The sequence below is a fragment of the Protopterus annectens genome, chromosome 2.part2 (assembly GCF_019279795.1).
Source record: "Protopterus annectens isolate FY-2018-M chromosome 2.part2, PAN1.0, whole genome shotgun sequence".
NCBI classification, from domain to species: Eukaryota; Metazoa; Chordata; order Ceratodontiformes; family Protopteridae; genus Protopterus; species Protopterus annectens.
Genome location: NC_056730.1, coordinates 143,605,980 through 143,632,461, shown reverse-complemented (window position 1 = coordinate 143,632,461; position 26,482 = coordinate 143,605,980).

Below are 26,482 nucleotides of genomic sequence, written 5' to 3'. Positions count from 1 at the left end.
GGTGTTTCCGTGGTTCGCACAATATGTGTCGCTCCTTAAGTATTCGCGTAAAAGGATTTCCGAGCATCTAAATGGAACCCGCTTTTTAATATGAGGTCAAAATGAAATGTTTCTTTAAATTTGCAACATGCTTTTCATTGGCTGTTTTAAACAGAGCAAGGGTATTTAAATGACTTTTTGAATGTAGAATGTAAAGTCTGATGAAGCGTTAGTAATAATGCGAAAGCGCTTACTTGGGTGTTATTTGGATGTTATTACAATAAAAGCTTTTTTATCCAACCGGCTTCAATTGTCATGTTGTACCACCATTCTATTTCATGAAATATTGACCTAGAGATAGCCAAGACCACAGGGTGTGTTTATATACACCCAGAAATAGTATAAGTCTGCAGGTGTAGAAAACATAGCAGCTGGTATAACCATATTAATACCATATAGCTCCTGTCATTTCCCTTCATGAAAGAACTAGCACTATATTAGAAACGTATTTGCAAATGCTATGCAAGTGGTCATTCTTTCCTTGATCCCATATTCTTTACTAGACTCAGCATGGTGTGATGGTTTTGAGCCTAGGTTACTTAAAATGACAACTTCTTTTACTTCCTTCCTAGTGAACAGACTATTTAGGTCCTCAGTTTCTCATATAGGATTCCTTCTTTGGATGCAGCTGTAAAGTCACTTCAGTGTTTGCGAAAGGCTGAACACAAACTCAAAACTGGAGCTGGTGAAGAAAATTAATGGTTCAGCCATGTCTACATTTTTGGTATCCACAAACTGGTCATTTTTATAATTGCAGATGGACAGTTATCTATATTGCCTAAAGTTAATGAAAATTGAGTCCATTGTAAAGGACATCTTTGTGTTTAAAATGCCTTGTTCTAGTAACCATTTTGGTTACTAGTTCATGGTTACCGGATGTGTCCGGACATCTTCCTTGATTTTTGGTTAAAATGCCTTGTTGTTGAACTCTTATGTATGTTAATTTTAATAGTCTGTTGGAAACTTGTTTGTGAGTAAAAGTCTGAATATTTTTACATATCAGACATCAGTGTCTTGTCCTCAGAAAAGCCAAGGATAGAACTGACCTCGGTAATTTCAGCATTTACATATACTGACTTCAACATCTGAGTTTATATATTTCAGAATTTGTGTATTCTCTTAAAATTAGTCATTTGAGACTCTCCCAAAATGGTCATGTATAATTTTGGGGTCTGATAAGGACGTCTGCAGCTCTAGACAATTTGAAGCCCATGCAGTTCATGTCAGTAAAAATGAATGAATGTCTGTATTGTTGAATACTGATGCAGCTGAAATAAGAGTCCTATGTATAAAACCATCTGTATTCACAGGATGAAACTTAAAGGATAAATCATTCAAAACAAAATTAACATCTAGAGTCTTTAATGGAAAGCAAATTATAGTACTTTTAGAAAAATCAGGTGCTGCATAAGACTTAAAAACAAACCCTTGCTTTGCTCTTGTCCAGGCAAACAGGTTCCAGGGCCCTCTCTCTCTTTCTCTCTAGCAAACTGTCCTGATAAGTATTTTTTTTCTCTAGAGCTATTGCTCTGGGTCTCCAATCCCCTTTTCAAATGCCAATAGTTCTCTCAGCCTGACTTTCTAATTTTCTAACTTGGGTTACACGGTCCCTTATTTCATACACCTTTGCTGATACCTGTTTTTCTTTTGCATTCTATAATGAATCCCCTTAAAGGGATATTTCACATGCAGAATGTACTGTTTAAATACCTTTTTTTAGAAATTGCCTTGTATCTTTGTGATTTAAGAGTAGTAGAAGCACAATTCTTACATTTATAGCAACTCACAAGCTTTACTGGTGCAAACCACCATGCTATGGTGCATATGACCCTTAATCCAGGACTGAGATAATTAATTTCTGGCCATTTAGATTGCCTGTGTGTCCCGTACAGACCATCTGTATTGTGATGGTTGGACCCAAATCTGTTTTACTTTAAATTTGATGGGTTGTAATGACAAAACCCATGTACTTGAAAAAATATTGCCTTCTTTCAGTTGGTAGAGCCCCTGAAGTGAAACATGATCAGTTATGTGGGTAAACTCCCCACCTAACAATAACCAGAGTGCCTACTTAATAGGTAAGCACTAGCATTCAATGGTAAAATATTTAGTCTCTGCCTTGGTCAGCTTTCTACTCAAAAAACAAATAGGTTGTTCTTCTCCAGCAGTCCTTTGGGACAAAATTGTGCCCAGACCCATACTGAATGTCCCTGCATATTATGTGAACTGCCTGGTGAAATCAGGTAATACCAACATGGCTTCATAAGACAGAATGTCCTTTAGTTTCCAGAAAACTTGTTCTGCTTCTTAGTTCTATACAATGTTCATGGATATCTTTTCCCCTAATGAAACTGATGAGAGGACATGCAGTTGTGTCAAAGTGTGGCACAAATATTCTACAATATCTGGCCAGACCCCTAAAATGTCTTAACCTCTTTTTTTTGTCTGTGGCACCAGCCAGTACTTTACTGTGCCTACTTTTCCTTCTGGAGTTTGATGAGTCCCTTTTTATTATGCAGCCCATTCGCTTTACCTCCATAAGACCTAGTTTACTTCTATGAGCATTTGCTGTAATTCTTGCTTGCTTTAGGAATCTTACCTCAGTCCACACTCTGGGTCAGTGTACACCCCTGTCTTTAGAATACATGAATACCTCAACTAAATATGCAGTGACTTAGGGATGTGAGGTTTTAGATTTTGTTGTCAACTGTTGGGAGATAGTCAGAGGTCTGATCAGGGGTCAAAAGGCAGCTTTTCCTTGGCTTCCTCAATAAGTGCAATCTACCTGTAGTCTTCCCAAGCCATTCAGTTAACTCATCTACCCTTGGCTTAGAGTAACTATTAAACTTAGAGATATAGTTTAATATCCTAAAGTAATTGCATAAGTTACTGAATCCATATTGTTTTGGAACCTAAACTATGGGGTTATTCCATTTGCTAGTAGACTCTTCACTAACTCCATAGCTAGAGTCTCTTTTCTACTTCTTCTCAAATTGCCCTTATTTGAAATTCAGGGATCCTACAGGGTTTTAAGGTAATCTTTTTCTCCTGAGTTTGTTTAACTATGATGTCTAATCACATTTACCTTACCAAGTATTTTCCAGCATATTTTTTTTGCTCTGCAGTAGGAACTCTCTTACCTCCTGTTGCTGGAGTTTTGACAATGTGTCATTTACTACTATCTTGGGTAGGTATGGAAAGTGGCTTTCTCTCCTTGTCAAGCTGTCTAATTTCAGTTGCCAGACTTTGCACTGTTGCCTGCATTGCTTTCCAGAACTTCACAATGTTCATTTGATATATCTGCTAGGGCTGTCTCTTGGGTCTATATTATATGAACGAAAGTTCATATAAATGAACGGTCTAATGAGCCAAACTCCTGGACATTGAGATGCGTGTTGTGGGAATCGCAGTACAGTGGAGACTGGAGTTTTTGCCCTTTCCTCACTGTAGTGCGATCTCAGAGTTGGAATATATATTTAGCGGGGGGGGGGCACAGCCCCCCACAATATTGTTTTCTATGTCCGGGATTTTCGCTCATTGAGCGTTCGCTTATATGAACTTTCATTCATATAATATAGACCCCTGTCTTTTCACTGCCTGTCTGATTTTGCAACATGTGTTGCATAAATTTTCAATTATCTCATATATCCTCTGCCATCTTGCTAAAAATGTGTTCTCCACTAATGGTACTAAGACTAAAACTTAGTCCCCTCTTTGAAATGCTGTATTCCTTGTATTCCTGTTGCATATCCCTACCTTTAATCTGTTGCTATACTAGTATAATGTTCTAGAACACTTTTGAATGGGGTCTTTTTTTCTCCTACATACCCTTGAAAATGTCTAATAGACCCTGGAGATGCTTACTGTGTAGTAGTTCAAAAATAATGTATCCGGTTGACACTGATGATATTTCTATGATGGCAAATAGAAGATAAGGTGGCAGCTGGTTTCAATCCTTTTCATCCCCCTCAATGACTTTCTTTAACATGAACTTTGTGGTCCTGTTAAAACATTTAACAGGCCATCAGCCTGGGGTGGTACACCAAGGTTTTAAGCTTTATTTTAGACATGTGTGGGGTTCCCTAATCATTAAGTAATTATTTCAGTAACCCCCACAAGAGAAGTAGAACCAGTGCACTTGCTATACCTTTAACATTAGCTTTTTGTAGCATGATTCTTTGTGGTACTTAATGGCATAATAGGTTCATAGGTGTGTATAAGGCTAATGACCACAAGGGCCTTTTAAACCTAGCTGTGCATTCCAAATCTCTGACAAGTTCTGGTACCCTTGATAAGTGTAAGCAGATACATGGGTGATGAAACATTTACAAGCAGGAGCCTTGGACAGGAACCATTTACAGGCTGCCTATGTTCATTAGAGACATAGATTCCAAACCAGAGATGAATCTACTGTTCCCAATCCAATTGTCCAAGTTACACTTGAATTGGGTTAGGGAAGTACTCTATGGGGATTAACAGTATATTCTGGAATTCATATTGGACCCCACTAGGACTCAGTGAAGTCCCTCATAATTAGCTCAAAAGGTACCTTTATCATAGGTATGGGATTTTTAAAACCAAGGTTTTCTGGCACCCAAGGCATCCTGCACAGACCTTACTGATTTATTTTCTTATATCCTGTGAAGAAATTAGACACTGTTATTTGTGCTAAAATGTCTGGCTGAGTTTTTGTACATAATTTCAGATTAACTTGTGTATTATGTGCTAGCATGACTAGCTATGATGTTGTAAATAGGTTTTTACATGTTGATTCATGATATGTTTGTACAGAATGTTTAAAGACTTGAACAGTGTCCTTTTACATTTCTAATTGTGCATGTTTGTGACAAAATATTCTAAAGGCAAACTGTCTCAGATTCAGCTGATCTGCACATGATGTCATCGGAATGTTGACAGTTGCTAAGTGTTACTGTCAGAAGATGAAAGACAGGAAGGAACTTTAGTAAACAGCTGTTGGTTGATTTTCAAAATATGAAATGAAAATTAGAACTGGAACAGTTGTGATAATTAGGCTAGTCTGTAAAAGATCCTGCTGAAGACAGTAAACAATTAGTTGACAGTTGTCAGTTACAGTAGTCAGTTACAGGTGTGTGTTATTCATAGATATACTGTACAGTGGATACCCAAAAGGACTCACCAAGAACTGTAAGCTTGCCTTTGCTCTGTTGTAGTAGTTTAGTTTAGATCAGAGACAGTGTTCTTTAGTCAGATAGGAAATTATAACTAATCAGTTAGTTCAGTTAGAGTTTTTCTCAATGCTGGATTTCTGTCCTTCTGTACTGATTTTATTTTCCTTGTGATTGAGTTCTGTTTGTTTATTGGAAACTACTGTTTTATATTGTTAATCATTTTTCTCATTATTAATTTTTTTTATTAACTTGCATTATGGTGGATCAATCACTGTTTTCTTTAGTGATTTGAGAGTGTTTATAATTGCTTTGATAGTTCCCAGAGCCACTCTGAAACCCTTGCTGCTTAGGTCATTTGCTACTATTTGTTTTAATATTTAATTTTCATAATTGGACACCCCTTTAAAAGGGCATGAAGACACTCTGGTGGCAGCATTGCCATATTATTTTGGGGCAGGGACACAACTGGAAATCTGTGTCAGGCTTTCCCAGAACTGTTGGATGTGTGAGATTTAATCTATTTAAGTGTGAGTGTATCAGAGGTGGTGTTAAACTGGGTCACATTGCTCTGGATGTGTAATAAGGAGTTACATCAAGGGTGGACAGAAGTATACACTCTATTCCCAGGTTATAGAGCATGTTCCTGTTGTGCTTTTAGGGGGAAATTGTGAAATATTACTCCTGTTTAAATGACAGTCTCAGATTGGAGTCAATAGTGAGGATTGAAGCTCCTTAGTTACTGATCCAGGATAGTAGAGGACATCACATTATTTGGTAGCAGCTCAGTGGGATATTATCTGGACATCACATACCCGTCCAACAGAACCTGGCTAAAATTCTTCTGGTTTTGTCCATACCTAGGTGGCTGCCAAGCACATGACTGTGTGCTTGTCCCATCACTATGCTTCCAAAGGGTTGGACACCAATATCTGGTAGACTGTTTCTTCTATGACTTTAGTTACCCTATAAGCAAGTCAATTTGTACCTCAAAATAGAAAAACACAAATCTGAGCTTAAGCACCATCAGAGAATAAATGTTTTAGATTAAGTGCTTTCCTCCATTAACATAAAGGACTTCATCAGACTCTGAATCACAAAACAAGCACTTCTATTTAAAAGCTAAAAGCACTCATGTGATATAACAGCATGTCAACTGACCATACTGTTGAATAAAATAAATAAAAAACTTATCTAAAAATAAACCACATTGCACTAATATCAGCTATAGCTACATCAAATTCTGTGCATTTCCCTGGTACCAAGCCAAGGCATACCACATGGCAAAAATTCTGCTACTGAGCCACCAGTTAATGTACTTATACACTTCACAGAGAACATTTTATCTTAAGAACCTTTTTAGAATAAAAGTGTTAAATAATAATCATAACTTGGTAGCCCTTAATTTTAAGATGCTAGCCATAGAAGTTGTGCCATTTAATCCTGATTCATCTGTAGCTTAACTGCCAAACAATCTCCATATATTCCAAAATGTTCTCCCATTTCACATCTGTATGTGTGTGTGTGTGTGTGTGTGTGTGCGTGTGTGTGTGTGTGTGTGTGTGTGTGTGTGTGAGTGCACCTTTTCTAATACAGAAAGTATTAAATGTTTGAAATGTTTACGTGCTAGAGAGTGCATATTCAGTGTATTACTAATGCTGACATACCTTATGTTACATGCATGTTCATAAAGTTAGGAAAAAGTGGGTTTTCGAAAAATGGTGGAATCAAAACTGTGACATCCAAAAAGCAATTGTTTCCTAATCAATATTGTGTGTAAATTTAAAAAGGATATGATGTTATTAATGTAATTAATAAATAACTCCAAGGAGGTAAAGTCTCCTCACCCAAAAAATAAGGATGTCATCAAAACAAGGCATAGAAATGTACAAACTTTTTAAATACTGAATTTAAAATGAAAGTATTCTTCTAGTACCACTGAATAAAGTTAGCATAAACAGCACCCATGACTATACCTAAGAGTTGGTGAAAATATTCACCTTCAAAATAAAAATAATTGTTCCTTAACATTACTTCCAGAAATTCAAGTATTACTTAATGTGATGATTTGTTATGTCATTGAGACCTACCAGCATGCATTAAACCACTGCAATCCATTAATGTGAGGTATTACAGTAAAAAAGATCCATGACATTTACAGCAATAAAATGATATCGTCATGGTAAGCCACATCTGTTAGTTTACCCAAAGGATGCCAGGAATCTTTCAAAATATGCTCACATGTTACAGCTGTATTTTTCTTTTTTTTATGCTAGTAGTTCCATAATGGACTCATTTAGTGCCACTACACACCTTAATGGTGGATCACAGACATTGTATGTGTTTTCAAGATACCAAAGGGAGTGACAACTGTAGGTTTGTCCATATACAAAACGGTGAACTCCTGTGTTAAAATCATACCCTACAACAACAGCAGATAATTAAGCATGTATTTGATTTTACCATAAGTAATGTTCTGTTCATTTACAGAGACACAGTCTTAAGTATTAGTTTCAAGTAAATTGTTCATAAGTTTGCCTGAATAAATATATGAATTCATCAATATAACCACCTCCCCAAACTCTGGCTTCATCACCTTTACAGAACTGTCCCTCGCTAGATTAAATAGTAAGGGTCTTTCTTCTGGCTTTACATTAGGAAAAACATATTTATTGTGTTATAAGCAGGCATAACTTTTTTTTCACAGTACCATTCAAAATCGACATGTGAAGAATGTAAAGGGGATTTAAAGTACTTTTTCTTACCAATATAGGCCCATGTTACATATGTGAATTCTCACCAAACAATAGGATCGAGTTAAGCTTACAAATAAATAATTTTAATTCAATGTCTTAGAAATGGCTACCCTTTTGGTGCGGACAAAGGTAAAGCCTTTCTTAAATATATCAAAATATGTACTAAGGTCCGAGTGACTAACATTATACATTTTAAATTCACTGGAATCGAAGACCAAGTACCTTTGACAGAATTGTCCAGGGTGCACTGATATAGATCAGTGTTGGCTACAGAGACTTCCAAAAAGGTCATCTCCTGTAACTTCAACCACTCCCTCAGCCTCGTATTGACTTCTGAGGTTTGTTGTTTCAGTTCACCATATTAAGGACATTGTCCATCCTGTTCTGTATTTTCTTTAATCATCTTATGGGGATTGGGTAAAAAAAATCAGCATTTTGCTGTGATCAGAAAAAGCAGGTTATTTGTCTGTTGCTTGTTCTTCGTTCACATCTAGGAACTGATTATGTCCACTAGATTGTTTGCCAAGTTGTAGGGGATATGTCTTTTTTTCTCATCCATAATTGGATTTGTTCCTTTTTAAATTTTGTCCATCCTTTTCTATATTTTCTCTGATCTTCTTATGGTGATTGGGTTCAAAACAAAATTACTGCTTTGCTGTTGAGCAGAAAAATCAGGTTGCTTGCATGTTGCTTGTTCCTGTTCCATATCCACATCTAGGAATTGATTATTTCTGTTAGATTGTTTTGTTTCCCCAATGGTAGGGGGTATAACTGTTTCTATTCATAATTGGTTTTGTCCCTTTTTATTCTCAATTCCTTTTTTTTTCTATTATGGCCTTGCTTTGTTTTTCCACCTTGTTGAACATTTGTTTGTATTCATTTTGAAATGGTAAAAACAGATTAAGTTGGTAGTGATGGAATCTGTCAATGTTTTAATTTCCTTTGAAATATAAGTTACAAGTCTGTCTCACAACCTCTTCTGTCAAATAAGACTAACAGCTCATGATGTGAAACAGAGTTAGGTTCCATGCCACTTGTAAATTTCCAAAAATGTAAACCCTTTGAAACACATGTACCTTTAATACGTTGTTAAAAATATAAATTGTCAACCATATTTGTTAATTTGGTTTTTCAGGACTTTAAGCTGATTTTAAAGTGTGCTCCGACTCGACATTTCAGCAGTTGGTTCATTGAAAGAGACTGAAAAATCCCAACCAGTTTTCAGTCTTGGGATATTCTGTTATATATGCACACGTTTCTTCATTTACTGAACCCAGTCTTAAACTTACTGGCATTATATTCCAATCATTATGCTGCCTTTCCATTTATAACACATGATTTGCTTCCAAATGACTGGCCACAGTCACATTATTGTTATTGAATATCTAGTGAGCTGTTTCAAAAATAAAGTTAATTCCCTAGAAATATCAGTAGTTCAATTTGTGGTGAGGCAAGAAAATAACTTCTTTTAAGACATATGAGAACATAGTACCAACAAACACAACCAGTAACAAACAAGCAGGCATTTACAAATTTTCGTCAAGATTAAATCTAAACTTAGAAAAATACAGATCTGAGCACAAGATTGACCAAGGAATAAATCTATTAGATTAAGCACTTTTCATGCATTAACTATAAAGGACTTAATCCAAATCTGAATCATGAAACAAACAGTTCTGTTTAAAAGCTAAAAACACAAATGTAATCTAATAGCATGTCAGCTGATCATACTGCTCAATAAAAATAACAACAAAACTTCTCTAAAAATGTAAATCACATTACACTAATAACACCCTTAGATACATTAGATTCTATGCATTTGCCAAGAAACAAATTCAAGCCTATCACATGGCAGGCAACAACTCTACCACTGAGATGCCAATGAATGCAGTTATATGCTGCTAAAACAACACTTGTTTGAATAAAAAAGTCTTTTTTGTTTATAAAAAAATAATAATAATCATAATTTGGCAGCCCTTAATTTTAAGATCCTAGCCACAAAAATAAATGTTATTTAATACTGATTCAGTTGTAGCATTCAGTCTTAACTGCCAAACAGTCTCCTTATAGGTTCATAGGTTCATAGGTAGATACTAGGCTATCGGCCCTGGGGCCTATACAAGCCCAGACAAAAAGGTACCCTGGCTTTTGCTACCCTAGAAAATTATTCCCCTGTGCCACTGTCGAGCAGAGCCACAGAAATGATCCTCGGGGTGAATTTCCTATTTCCCATCCAATCATCAAGATTTTTCTTGAAGAGTGCTAATGAGGAGCTTTGTTTGACATAGATAGGTAGTTTATTCCAGAGTATGGGAAGTCTCTGGGACAGGAATCTATCCCTCCAGCATGTTCTGTTTATTGGGTGACAAGGTTTAGGTCCCTAGAGCGTGTAGCTCGGATGGATTGGGATTTCTTTAAGTGGAGCATGTCCAGCAGCTCTGGGTTTGACATAGCTTTGTATGTTAGGCAGAGATCACCTCTGAGTAGGTGATATACGACAGAGTAAAGCTGGAGTTGTTTGAGACAGTCTGTGTAGGGCATCTGTTTGAGGCCAGTAATCCTCTTTGTGAGGTATTTCTGCGGCCTTTCCAGTTGTTGTAGATGTCTTGTGAGGTACATACCAAAAGGGGCGTTGTACTCTATAATGGGTCTAATGAGTGATGAGTAGAGGGAACAATGACCTCTTTTTTTCTGGATGAGAAACCTTTTGTGATGAGGTATGCCACGTAGAAGGATTTCCTGACTACTGTGGTGATGTGATTATCAAAGGAGAGACTACTGTCCAGCTGTTTCCCAAGGTCTCTTATCACACTTTCAGTGTTAAGTATACTACTGCCTATGTTGTAGTTCATAGGTACAGAGTTTTTACCAAAGGGGATGACAATGTACTTTTTGGCATTGAGGCCATGGCTTTAACACCAGGCATCTGTCTCAGTGAGGCCCTTTTGTAGGATGTCCACATCGTTAGGAGTTTTGATTATGGCTCCTAGTTTGCAGTCATCTGCAAACTTCATTAGCCAAAGACCTTCTGTGTTAGCCTGTACTTCAGAGAAGTAGATAGCAAACAGGAGAGGACCCAGGACTGAACCCTGTGGTACTCCACTTGTCACTGGTCTGAAGGCGGATTTGGAGTCTGCTACTTTCATAGTGTAGGTTCTGTCAGTGAGCCAGTTGGCAACCCACCTTGGGACATAGGGATTTATACCTAGTTTAGTGAGTTTATCTATAAATCCAGAGTGGGGGATGGTGTCAAAAGCCATGGCAAGATCAGGATAGGCTGTGTGAACCACCTTACCCTTGTCTACTGCTTTGGTGACTGCTTCAAAGAAGTCTATCAGGTTTAGGAGACATTATCTGCCTTTTACAAACCCAAACTGGGCGGGGTCCATCGTTTGGAGATTACCAATGTCTTTGTTTATAAGTTCCATGATGATACATTCCATGGCCTTGCAGATCAGGCTCATCAGGCTAATGAGACAGTAGTTCCTGGGGTTCATGGTGGCTCCCCCCTTGTGGAGTGGGATAACCGTTGCTGTGTGCCATTCAGCGGGCACAAAGCCTGAGGTGAGGCTATGATTGAACATGGTACTTAGGTGGGGGTGCCAGTTCGTTCTGTAGTTCATGTAAAACGCAGCCTGGGATGTTGTCTGGTCTTATATTCCAAAGTGTTCTCCCAGATACCTGAGATACACTATTTCACATTTCTGTCCATTGTGAAAAACAACCTGCAATTTTAACTCTCATAACATCTGTTTATTAACCACTCAACTATCAAAACTATAAAACAAAAATTAATATTTTAGAACTCCAACCCCACTGGAATACTGTAGTGAGGAACTGTATCAACTGTGTTACTCAAATCCACATATATTACATTTACTGAAAATGTCAGCTGGGTTAGGCAAACCTATCTAAATAACTCATTAACAGTCATTTGGAAATATCTCCCTTTATTTATCTTGATACAGTACATTGTCCCAAGTGAAAAAAGCAACCTTTAACACTTTTGAAATATCTTATTAGTTGCACATTCTACTGGGATGCTAATTATTTAATTTCTTACTGAAGTAGCACAGGTTTCATTTAAAATCAAGACCATTTTGGGTTTCCTCCAAACCCTGGGAATGGATCTGAATGTTTAATGAGCTACTATTCATTTTTCTTCATTTTCATACAAATTCACTTTATCCTATTCGGAGAGATAGGGGAAATGGATCCTATCCCAACTAGCAATGGGCATAAGGCAGAAACGAGTTCTCCTAGACAAGACACCTTCTGTGTTATCTTTTTCTGAGAATCACAATTGATTCTCAAAGGAGGGGAAACATAAAACAGAAATGTATTGGGTCAGTTATAGTAAACTTACAATTCACATTTAAGCATGATGCATAAAAGATGACAGAAATAAGCATAACTACAAAGTGAAATTTACAAAATGTATTAATTTGTTGCACTCAAATAAGTCTTTTTGCTTCAATAATGCAAGTTTCAGCATATGTTTGTATGTCTTAATTGCTTATCAATAATAGTGGGCTGACAGCCAGTCCATTCAGTTCAATAATTTCAGCCAAAATGCACACATCAGGGAGAGACCACTGGATTATCCACAGTGATGTGCCTACATCATCTCCAGGGACTAAGGTTAGGGGAGGGGAAATACCTCCAGAACTTGCACCAGAGTGATGGGTGACAGTGACTGGAGGAAGTGACTACCAGCTGGACGTTCAAGGATTGGTCTACAGTTGGGTTCCCAGTCTAAGTGATAAGGCAGACTCATCCAACTGGTGGGACGGGGTACCCTTAGCTGAAGTCAGGGTAAAAGATGAGTTTCCTACATGGTCCTGCTACAGGGAGCTAAGCCAAATATGTCCATGTTGAAGACTGATCCTTCTAATATTGTTATGACCAAGAATGTCACTTTCTAGTAGATAGATAAACAGATAGATAGATAGATAGACAGATAGATAGATAGATAGATAGATAGATAGATAGATAGATAGATAGATAGATAGATAGATAGATAGATAGATAGATAGATAGAGTCTAGCACCTTTGTCCACAACAATGCTGGTGGATGTGAAGTGCTTCTGGACAACTCTTACCATAAGCTAGGGTCAATTCCCAGGTAGGGGAATGAATTGACATGTCTGATTACGGCTGAGGTTTGATGGATGGCAGGCATGGGACAAAAACTTTATTGAAAAAAACCTTCTAACAAAACTAATTTTAGCATATGAAAACCAACAAACAGATTAAATGGCCAAACAGAAATCCCAGTAGCTCGAGCAAGAGTAGTAATCCAAAAATCAGAATCCACGGAGACAAAATAAACTTGTTTAATGTTGATGCAGATAAAAATCACACGGAGCTCCAAAATGAAAAACCAGGTTTAGCGCTTTCATCTGCCAACAGCAGACTTCTTCAGAACCACATGATAAGTTAATTAGTTCATTAAAAAGCCTGTTTGGTAACAAAATACTACCCAATAATAACTTTTGAATAATTTAAAAGAAAAGAAAGAAAAGTACCAAAAGTGTACTGAAAGGAAATGTACAAAATCAACATATGATAAAAACCATACACATAACTTAGACTAAAGAATATGTACTAAAAACATATCTAAACTAGGTTTGTGGGTCATAAAAACAATATAAATATGACACTAATAACAATATACAAATATACAAATATAACAAATATGTCAAATACATATGTGTGTAAATAACACTGCAAGACCTCAGTATCAGTGTAATGCATAATGCTTAACAATATATAAATGTAAAACCATGTAAAAAATACTTGCTAAATTATACCATAAAAACATCATTAAAGGCCACACCCTAGCCACGGTCTAATAATAAAAATGGTTTAATACTGATACTGTCATTAAGACCTGGCCAGGTGGTGGCATCACAGAGTATCTGCCATTTGCTTTCCAAACAAGACAGACCAACTTTCCAATTGCCCCCACATGCAATTGTATCAATGGAATCGATAATAGAAAATTTAAAAGTGTGCTCTTGACCCTTATCGCTAATATGTTTACTTAGTGCATTGTTCATGTCACCTTTCTTGATCTTATATAGGTGTTCATATATGTGCGTTTTAAACTTCCTCTCTGTCTTGCCAATGTAGAAGGCTTGACAGCATAAACAGGTAGCTAAATAAACAACTCTCTTGGTGTTACAGTTACTAGTTGGAAGGCTCACCGGAACAGTACAATGTGCTGTTAACACGGAGCCTGCCATGTTGGATAAGGGCTCCAATTCTGTTGTGCTAAATTTACCTAACTTGGGTAACACGGACAGTCAGCTGGATATTCCTAATGGCCAACGGGAGGCCAATTTAGCTGCAACGCCGAACTTGCGTTTAAACCTTGATTCCAAGGAAGCGGATGCTAATCTAATTGAAGACGCCGAATTCACTTTTGACTTTAGCCTTTTTCACACCAATGAAGAAACTCATCGTTTGGGTGCCAGACCGAAGCAACGGGAGTTGCTAAAGACATATTCTGCAACAGTTAGCAAAGGTGCTGACTGTAATAAAGGTACTGTGGCCAAAGATAAAGTATCTAGTTCATGTGCTAGAGTTAAAACTTTAAACAATAAAGGACAAAGTGTTCCTGCTGTTACAAAACGTTATGGTTACACTTCCAACGATATTATTAATACTTTTCTTAATGATGATTATGACTTTGGTTGCAATGCTGAGTCAAAAAGTGTGTACAGTAGGAAATTTACTAGTGTTTCAACAGATTCTATAAAATCTAAAAATTTTTTATTAGGCAAAAAATTAATCAATATTAAAAGCATTAAGATTGATAATGGATATTTAGAAAAATGTTTAAATTTACAAATTGTACCAAAAGGACTGCGATTTTTTAAATTGCCTTTAGGATTATCTTTTACTGACTCTGTGGTTCATGAATTTAACCATATGTTTGACAGTTTTGGTTTTGCATACGTCAAGTTACTTATGAAATTCAATGATGAAAAGATTGGAGGGTTATTGAATGAAATAGAACTGTTGAATAAAGAAATAGTACAGGATCCTAGTTTTGACCAATGGCAGGAATTGTTCAATAAACAGTTTAGAACAGCAAATCACAAAGTCAATGGAATTTATAATCGGAAATTGGATAAATTAGAAAGAGACCTAGAAGCTTATAAGGTGCATAGAGCATATATATGGCCTCAGCCGAAAATTAACAGGGAAAGTGTTTTTGAGTCCAATCAGTACCCAGGAAAAGGTAGACTCAGAAGAGGGGAAGATAATACAAATTTTCAGGGAGGGAGATTTCACCAGGCACCAATACATCACAGAAGGAGGTATTAAATAAATTGGAGCCACCATCTACTTCCCATGGTTTAGATATTACTAAGGAGAATTTATCCCCCCCAGTAGGTGAAGTACATACAGACAACAAGCTTTCAGAGGATACATTAACAAGTAACAGTCAAAATGTATCCATTTTTACATTCTCTGGATTTAAAGTGTACAACTTTACGGATATATATATATATATATATATATATATATATATTGCGCATGAGTTTTTTACCCTGTTTAGTAAGGGGATGAAGTTCATTCCAACAGCACATTTTAATGTGGTTGACACAATTAAGGAAATAAAGTTATACTGTCGTAGACTTCATTTAGCGTTACAGTTTAGAGATGATACACATTATGGTACTTCCAAGAAGTTATCAAGAAAAAGTGCTTATATCGGAGACCATCCAGGTGCAATTAACCATAGGCAAGACTGCTCTGCAATTTGTAGCATGTTACAGGCCACCCTCTCAAACTCAGGAACCTCACATGGCCTTCCTGAAAACATTGGAGGGGATAAATGTATCTCCAAACACCATCATACTAGGTGACTTCAACTACCCTAATATAGACTGGGAACACTACTCAAGCCCGAACACTCTAACCCAAAGATTCCTGGAGTTCATAAACTCAAATGCCATGGAACAACTAGTCACCATCCCCACAAGAGGAGAAAACATACTTGATCTCATCATCACGAACATGGGGTCAAAATGTTCAACACCGGAAGTATACCCCTCACTGGTGAGATCAGATTTATTTATTTATTTTATTTTACATTTGTTGACCGGGATAGTCCGACTGGATACATGTCCATTTTCAGCGGAGGCCCGGGGAGAAAAGCTCCACATTAACAGTAGGTAATTACATGTTCATAGAATACAAATTAGTCTCATTTGGTAGTTTAACAAAGGAGAAGCTAATATAAAGTATATTAAAAAACGTAGACTAGTCTAAGTATTAAGAGAAAAAATAACAGGCACAGACTACAACATACTTTTTCTCTTACTAGTCTGACCAAGAAGGATTACTATAGCCAGTATTAAAAACGGGGGGGGGGGAGTAGGAGGGGTAGAAAGAGAGAGGTAATTTAGGTTTAAAAGGTTAGACCTAAAAAAAGAAGATGTTCACTAGCTAAGGAGAGTTAATCCGGCTTGCACACTGGCAGAGCCAATGAGATTTGAGATGGTGATTTAATCTTTTTTTGAATAGGTTTAGTGAGGAAATGTTGGTGAGACTGGAGGGGAGGGAGTTCCATTTTTTTCCAATGGCATTGGCAAAGAGTGCATCACCCCCTCCATTATTGGATTTGACTGTTTGAACTAGGAGTTTGTTTGAGGAGCGTAAACTATTGAGATTGTTGTAAGGTGTAATCAACTTTGTCAGTGCAGGAGTTTTGTCAGGTTGTTTCAGAATTTTAAAAGCCAGGATTAATTGGCTCTGCTGGAGAAGGTTTGGGAATTCAATCCAACCCAGGTTTTGTAGGTTAGTACAGTGATGGGTTCTATAAGGCATCCCTGTTGCAAATCTGGCTATATGATTATAACAAGATGATAGTTTGTTAAGGTCAGATATATTAAGATTCGTAAGAATAGATGAGGCATATAGGAGGGTAGAGAGAAGGTGAGAGCGGGCAGTGGCCATTTTTGCACATGGAGTAAGAAAGGGTTTTATGCGATAAAGTGTCCCGAGTTTCTTGTTAACAGTTTTAATAGTCTGATTGATATGTATATCAAATCTAAGTTTATTATCAATGGTAACTCCTAATAGTTTAGTATTGGTGTCCGGGGAGATAATAGTTCCATTTTTGGAATGTATAGTGAAGGATGTGGGTGTGGTCTTTTGTGCAGGGTGGAAGAGTACCAATTTGGTTTTTTTTGGATTTAGAATCAGTTGACGTCCCGATAGCCAGGTCTCAACTGCAGTAAAACAGGATTGTGTTTTAGTTAAGAGGTCAGCAAGAGATGGATCAGAACAAACTAATGTCGTGTCATCTGCGTATTGTATGCAGGTGGCATCAGGTATGGCTTTGTAGAGGTCGTTTATAAAGACTGAGAAAAGAAGAGGTCCCAGTATAGAACCTTGGGGAACTCCTATGGTGTTGGGTAGGAGACTAGAGAGCATATTCTGCCAGAGTACCGCTTGTTGCCTATCAGAGAGATAGGCATGGAACCAGGCCAGGGTTTGGTTATCTAGGTGGAGATTTTTTAGGGTGTTATGAAGTAGCTGGTGGTTCACCATATCAAAGGCCTTTGATAGGTCAAGAAAGAGAGCTGATGATATTCTTTTCTCGTTCCGGTTATGGTTAATGGAGTCAGTAAAAGAGAGAAGGGCAGTGGTTGTACTATGGTTTGGTCGGAAGCCATGTTGAGAACTGGTTAGCAGGTTATTCTGGGTAAGATAGTGGAGTAGTTGTTTGTGTATGCATTTTTCCATGATTTTGGCTAATGGAGACAGTATAGATATGGGCCTATAATTTGATAGTTCTGTAGATGAGCTACCTTTATGGAGTGGTATTACATGGGATATTTTCCATATTGAGGGGATTGTGGATTCAACTATGGTACGATTGATGAGTATCGAGATGGGGTAGGCTATGACATCAGCAGCTTTTTGTAAGTATTCAGCTGGGAGAAGGTCAGCAGAGAGTAGTTGGTTTAAGTTTCTTCAGTAAGGATCGAATATAGTCGGTTGAGACAGTTTGGAATTTAAAGGTGGGTTTGGACTTTAGGGTATTTTCTGTTTTAGGGATGTTGACAGTTGGTAATTGGTTTGCTAGTGATTGTATGGTGTTAGTAAAGAAGGTGTTAAAGGAATTGGCTACTTCTTCTGGTATTTTATCACCTAGCATTTCTGGGGTAGGAGTTGATGATTTGCCTGGACGGAGAAGATTATTTAAACCAGCCCAGAATTTTTGAGGGTTATTTTGGTGTTTATTTTGTAGTTGGCTGTAGTAGCTTTTTTTGTCACGCACTATGGCTTTTGGTCTCATTCGTTGCTGTTGGAATTTAATGCGGTCAAGGGGTGACTTGGTTGCTCGCCATTTATCCCAGTTTTTTCTCTAAGTTTGATTAGGCATTTGGTGTCTTTTGTTAGCCAGGGTGCTATATGTGTTTTGGTTCTGATTAATCTTTTTGGGGCGTGAGACTCAAGTATTGTTAGAAATGAAGTATTAAATTTTGAAACTGCCTCCTCTAAGGGGAGGTATTTAAGGGATGCCCATTTGTAGGCTTTAAGTTCATTTAGAAATTTTGTAAGGTCAAAGTGTTTCCTATTTCTAACCGGTCTATATATTGGCGGTTTAGAAGATATTTCCTTGTTTTTCCTTATGTAGGTGATAAGGTGGTCACTAAGGTCATTCGGATGGGTCCCAGTCCTGTAGTTATGTGGCTGACTGTTTATTAGGATCCAATCTAGTATACTCTCTTTTTGTTTATTATTACCTATTCTGGTGGTGGAAGATATGGTCTGTTGGAATCCGTGTAAATTTATATGCGTGGGGTTAAGCTCAGAGGAACATTGGTTCCAGTCCAAGTTAACATCACCTAAAATAATAGTTTCTTGAGGGTAATTGTTTGATAGCCAGCTAAGCATGTTCTCCAGTGTATCAGAGTTTTTCCCGGGGGTCACTATTAGATTAATTCCTTTTTCTTTATTTAGTTGTAGTTTTAGTGCTAGCATTTCGGCATTAGAGATCTGGGGTGGCTGAGAGGGGTTGACTGTAACGTTAAGTGTATTTTTGTAGAAACATGGCAATACCACCTCCTTTCTTTTAAGCGGTCAGCTCTATGTATATTATAGCCAGGTGGAATAATCTCATTATCTTTGGTACTTGGTTTTAGCCAGGTTTCTGTTAAACACATTATTTCTGGGCGGTAGATTTCTAATAGGGCATGTAAGTTGTGTATCTTATTGTTCAGACTTCTTATATTTAGGTGGTATATTTGGAGGGAGTTGGATGAGCTTGGGGAAGGTGATGAGGTATTCATTACTGGAGTAGACAAGGGGCCTGGGTTAGGGTGGATATCCCCATCTTTAGTGATGTTTTGTCTTAGAGAGTCTAGTAGTCTCATGAGTTTAAATAATAGTTTTTGTTCATGTTTTGATTTGGAGTCCCTTAGTTTAAGTTTATGCGGGTAGTGGAAATTAGGCTGTGATCTATTATTGTCCAGATGAAAGGTGTAATGTTTAGCATTACATAGGGCTGGGAAGTACTCGTTTGGTGCCTGGGGTAGTAGAATCCTAGGTATGTTTGATCTTCATATTTAGTTAGCAGGTATAGTATGGTGATCAGTGTTAGTGTGAGGGGTATAATTATTAGTGTTGGCTTAATTCTAATGGGAGTGGTAACCTTCATTTTATATGGGTTATTTATCAGATCATAAACTAATCTCGCTGGAGGTCCTCATCCCACCCCCACCTGAAACAAAAAAGACCACAGTGAAAAACTTCTCAAAAGCCGATTTCACACTTCTAAAAACTAGTGTGGTCTCCTTTAAGGCCCCTGAGCCAGTGGTAAACATTACTCAAACCGCTGAATCACTTACAAATGCCTTCTACCAGCACCTACAGGACTGCATGGATCAGGCAATCCCAAACAAAACTAAGACTCTCTGTACCAAAGGCAAGCGTCCAGTCTGGTGGACCCCAGCCATAAACAAGCTCTACAACAAAAGGAGGAAGCTACAACAAGATAGAGCAAAATCCTTGAAAGGTAAGACACCTTTGATCATTATAAGTAAAATCTAAGAGCTCTCATAAAATCATCCAAGGCAAATTTTGAGAGAAAAATCGCCAAGGACTCTAAAGACAATCATAAGGCCTTCTTTAGCTATGTTAGAAACCTAGGAGGAAACTCCCAGATATGCTCAGAATTAGTTCAAAATGATGTGAAAATTACTGAACCTACACACATTGCTAACATACTGGCTGACAGGTTCAGTGCAAACTCCCCCCCCCTCCCCCCCAAAAGGAGAGATATCTATTCCAGAGGATTGTAGCCCCCCAAACATCTCCAACGCCCAGGTGAGAACTGCCCTCACTAAGGCAAAAACACAGCATCCATGGGACTGGATGGTGTCCCCGGCTGTGTGCTTCATGAACTCAACGAGGAATTAAACCCACAGTTAGGACAGCTGTTTAATCTTAGCCTCACCTCAGGATACGTACCCAAGGAGTGGCGCAAGGCAACTGTGGTCCCACTTCATAAGGCGGTGCCTCCACAGACCCTGGAAATTACCGCCCCATTAGCTTGACAAGCCTTATCTGCAAAGCCATGGAGAGGATCATAATGGAACTCATAAATAAAGACATAGGGAACTTGCAGACTTTGGATCCAACCCAGTTTGGCTTTGTCAAAGGCAGATCCTGCCTCTTAAACTTGGTTGACTTTTTAGAGACAGTCACCAAGGCCATTGATGAGGGAAAGCAGTCCATACAGCCTACCTCGACCTGGCAAAGGCCTTCGACACAATACCCCACTCAGGTATCATCGAAAAACTCATCAGCTTGAATGTAAACCCATACATCACAAGATGGGTTGCAAACTGGCTAAGTGACAGAACCCACAGGGTCAGAGTTGCTGGAGCCATGTCAGACTCAAAGCCTGTCACAAGTGGTGTCCCACAGGGCTCAGTCCTGGGTCCACTCTTGTTCGGCATCTACTTTTCTGAAGTACAAGCAAACACAGGAGGGTTATGGCTGACAAAGTTTGCAGATGACTGCAAACTGGGCGCCATAGTCGAAAACACATCTGACACAGATATCCTCCAGAATGGCCTCACAGAAACGGATAACTGGTGCCAGAGCCATGGCCTGAAGTTAAACGCCAAAAATGCATAGTCATACCCTTCGGGAAAAACAAGGTTACCCCTAGCTACCATATAGGTGGCAATCCACTGAGCACAGAAAAAGTCATCAGGGATCTGGGGACCCAAGTTTATCAGTAGCCTTTCGTTTGACACTCATGTTGCTAAAGTAGTTAGGAAAACCTTCTATATCGCCCACCTGATCATGAAGGGATTCACATCTAGATCAAGGAGGTCATCGTCCCCCTGTACTCATCACTCATTAGACCTATGATTGAGTACAATGCCCCGTTCAGAATGTATCTGACCAGACACCTGCTGCAGCTTGAAAGGCCCCAAAAGTTCCTCACCAAAAGGATAAAGGGTCTCAAAAATATGTCTTATGCTGCCCGACTGAAAGAACTCCAGCTCTATTCAGTCTCATACCGCTTGCTCAGAGGTGACCTGTGCCTGACATATAAGGCCATGTCAAACCCAGATTTGATGAATATGCTTCACCTCAAAAATCTAGATCCCTCAGAACCACAAGGGCGGAGACTTAAACCTTGACACGGTTATAAATAGAATGTGCTGGAGGGACAGATTCATCACCCAGAGACTCCCTATGCTGTGGAACAAAATCCCGGTACATGTGAGGCAGAGCACCTCGCTGGCCTTGTTCAAGAGGAATCTTGACCAATGGATGGGAGATCGCAGATATACCCCAGGGATTACTTCAGTGTCACTGCTTGACAGAGGCACAGAAAAATGATAGGCATAGTTTTTATTCAAACTAAAGGGGTGGCGAAAGCCACATAACTATGGGCTAGGCTTATAAATGCCCTTGGGCAGATAACCTAGTATGAACCTATGAACCTATGAACCTATATTCCTACAATAAACCCCCAAGTGGCTAATTATGAAAGAATGGTTTGTAAAGACCTTTATAGGTTATATGGAAACATTCAGACAGATTCCTGGTACTCTTCGCTATTTTTTGATAACCTTACTGAAGGAGAGAGATTGTGTTTAGACAAAGTGGTGGCTAACAGTGGCATCAGAATCATGAAGCCAGATAAAGGGGGTGGTCTGGTTATCTATGACACTATTAACTATTCTAAGGCCATTCATGATATTCTATTCAATTCTGGGAATTACGAAGAGGTTGCCTTGAATCAAATCAATATTGGGTACCGTAGGATTGATCTGGCAATAGAAGAATATTTATTGGATAATCGTATCACAGATGAGGTTTATACTTTTATAAGGAATGAATACCCTAGGATGTCTAATATTGTTGGTATCCCTAAGATACACAAATGTGTAAATAACCCCCCCTTTTAGACCTATCATTTCGGGCTCTAAATCCAAAACATTTAACATTGGAGTTACTATCGATCACTGGTGTAAACATGTGTATAACAATGTTCCCCATCTTACTAAGGATTCTTGGGATTTCCTTAGTAAATTAACACCTGACAAGTGGTCTGCTGATCTTACGTTTCTCACCATCGATGTCCAAGATTTGTTTTCTTATATCCCTAGTACCATCGGTCTTGAATATTTTGGTAACAGTCTTAGGAAATTTTCTGGACTTACCTGGGACAGGACCTGTCTCATCTTGGACATGATGGAGTTAGTACTCGACCACAATTATATACAATTCCAAGGCGAATATTTCAGACAGACTCGGGGTGTGGCTATGGGGGCATCTTGCGCCCCAATTTTTGCCAATCTTGTGATGCTTGAGTGGGAAAATACATTTGTTTTACCTAGTGAATATTTCAAATATATTGCTCTATACACTCGTTATTTGGATGATTTATTCATTATCTGGAAAGGACCAGCTGAAGATATACCTAGTTTTATTTCCTATTTAAATAATACAACTTCTTTTCTTAAATTTACCTATCAAACAGATAGGTTGGGTATACCATACCTGGATACCTTCATTAGTAGTACAGGTGATGGGTTTACTTTAAAAATTTATAGAGAATCGACCTTTTCCAATGATTATATTCAATACGGCAGCTGTCATCCTTCCCATATTTTTAGCAACGTGTTTAAAGGGCAATGTATTCGAGCTGCCCGTATGTCTTCCACTAGGGACATCATGGAGGACCAAATTAACACTATTTCTGATATGTTTTCATGTAGAGGATATCCTAAAACAATGTTGGATCAGGTGACCCGTTTTGTCAAGAATAATTGGGGGAATGTGTATCCTCCTCTTCTGGGTAAGACATTCATTGATAAGAAGAAGAACGATATTGATAGTAGAAGAAATGTGTGTGTAATTATGTTCAATCCTTACACTAATCTAGTTAAGGAAATCCTAAACAGACACTGGGATTTGATTACCATCTCAGATAGCATTGGTACTTTTTTAGGTGATCATCCTATTTGTGCGTATAAAACTTTGTACAATTTAAAAAGAATTTTAGAAGGTGCTAAGAAAACGGAAAGAATGACGAACAACAAGAATCACACTAACAAATGTGGCACCTGTAGTCAGTGTCAATATATTAATGAAAACAAGATCATTAAACTCCAGAATATGACTAGAACTGTTTGCTATAGTAGAAAGGGGAACTGTAACACCAAGAGAGTTGTTTATTTAGCTACCTGTTTATGCTGTCAAGCCTTCTACATTGGCAAGACAGAGAGGAAGTTTAAAACCCGCATATATGAACACCTATATAAGATCAGGAAAGGTGACATGAACAATGCACTAAGTAAACATATTAGTGATAAGGGTCAAGAGCACACTTTTAAATTTACTATTATCGATTCCATTGATACAGTTGCATGTGGGGGCAATTGGAAAGTTGGTCTGTCTTGTTTGGAAAGCAAATGGCAGATACTCTGTGATGCCACCACCTGGCCAGGTCTTAATGACAGTATCAGTATTAAACCATTTTTATTATTAGACCGTGGCTAGGGTGTGGCCTTTTATGATGTTTTTATGGTATAATTTAGCAAGTATTTTTTACATGGTTTTACATTTATATATTGTTAAGCATTATGCATTACACTGATACTGAGGTCTTGCAGTGTTATTTACACACATATGTATTTGACATATTTGTTATATTTGTATATTTGTATATTGTTATTAGTGTCATATTTATATTGTTTTTATGACCCACAAACCTAGATTAGATATGTTTTTAGTACATATTCTTTAGTTTAAGTTATGTGTATGGTTTTTATCATATGTTGATTTTGTACATTTCCTTTCAGTACACTTTTGGTACTTTTCTTTCTTTTCTTTTAAATTATTCAAAAGTTATTATTGGGTAGTATTTTGGCACCAAACATGCTTTTTAATGAACTAATTAACTGTTATCATGTGGTTCTGAAGAAGTCTGCTGTTGGCAGATGAAAGCGCTAAACCTGGTTTTTCATTTTGGAGCTCCGTGTGATTTTTATCTGCATTAACATTAAACAAGTTTATTTTATTTTGTCTCCGTGGATTCTGATTTTTGGATTACTACTCTTGCTCGAGCTACTGGGATTTCTGTTTGGCCATTTAATCTGTTTGTTAATTTTAGCATATGAACAGTTACATTTAAATTAGGATAAAAAAGTTTATGTATGATACTTTTTCAGTCACTATTTAGAATTAACCCATTTTGTTATTTTATACTTTATAAGATGGCTAATAAAGTTTTGTTTTTTTTTGGCTTTTCCCACTTAGGGGTCACCACAGCGGAACTCCGGTCCGCTAATGATCGGCAGTAGGTTTTTCCAGTGCCAAGGTGCCAGCCCAGTGCCCAACCTTCAACAAAGGCACGCCCATTTACGCATGTCTTTCGAATGCCACTCGACCGCGGGGAGGACATGCAGACTCCACACAGAAGGCGCTCCAGCCAAGAATCAAACGGGAGAACCTCTTGCTGTGAGGCGACAATGCTACCACTGCACCACCGCGGCTTAGATGGCTAACAAAGTAACATGTCTAAATACAGAAGTTTAATATTCCACAATTGTATCCATTTTTGATTGGTATTTTACTCTTACAATCCTTCCTGTTGTGGAGGCAGAGGTTTTCTAAATAGCAATAATCTCATGTATAAATATTTTTAGTAGGCTGTCTTCACTTCTTTGTTTATTTATTTATTTATTTACATTTGTTTACCGTGAAATTCCGACTGGACGCAGGTCCTTTTTCAGTGGAGGCCCAGGGAGAAAAGCTCCACAAGTACAATAAAAAGAAATATACAATCGAAGTATACACTTGAAATATACAAAAGAGAATGTTACATTAGTAGGCTATTATACAGTAAATAACAAGGCATCTAGAGTACATGGTACAGTAGAAAAATGTAGAACAAATGTTAAACTGAGCAGACAATTAAATGATACCTAAGGATTAAGCTGGTCATAAGATGAGAAGAAAATAATGCTATTACCAAGTGGCTGGGAGTGTCATTAGTCGTGGTTGGAGCAAGGGCAGAGCCAGTGGATTCTTAAGTGAGACTTGAGAGTAGTTTTGAATAGGCTGCTAGATGGTAATTTGGTTATTGACGGGGGGAGTTTGTTCCACAGTTTAGAAATAGCACAGGAGAATAGCGCTTTTTTGTTATCAAAAGAAGTCAACTAAATAAAATCCAGAATTCAGAAATAGCTAAAAGCAGTTGAAAACTTCAAATGTCACTACTAAAATTTAAAAAAATGACCAGATTTCAAGTCATCAAAAGAACTCATCTCTATTCATGTATGAGAAGCACGTTTGTCCACTATCTGGTCTTCATCAGATCACAGCTTGCTACTCTCATGCTGGGGTCAGCTATTCTCCTTACATCTTTGATTGTGTTTATGTACTTGTTCATCCTCTGGCTCAAATTTTGGATATACTTATACACACACACACACACACACACACATATATATATATATATATATATATATATATATCTATATATATATATCTATATATATATATATATATATATATATATATATATATATATATGTACTTACATATGTTTATTTATTTAACATTTGTTAACCAGGAAAGTCCGACTTGGAACTAAGCCAATTTTCAGCGGATGCCCAGGGAGAAATGCTCTAGACACATGTCTTTCGAACTTGGGAGGAAACCGGAGCACCCAGAGGAAACCCACACGAACACAGGGAGGAAATGCAGACTCCAAACAGACTCCAAACAGAAGGCACTCCAGGCGAAAATCAAACCAGAGAACCCCTTGCTGTAAGGAAATGACATTACCGCTGCACCACTGCACCTATATGTATACACACACACACACACACATATATATATATATATATATATATATATATATATAATCCACAAACGCTCCAGCACTCGTAAAATAAAATAAAGTATAACAGCAGGAAAGTTCAGCTGTTTTTATTGGCAAATCTACCCACAGATACACAGACCGGTGGCCGGTTTCGC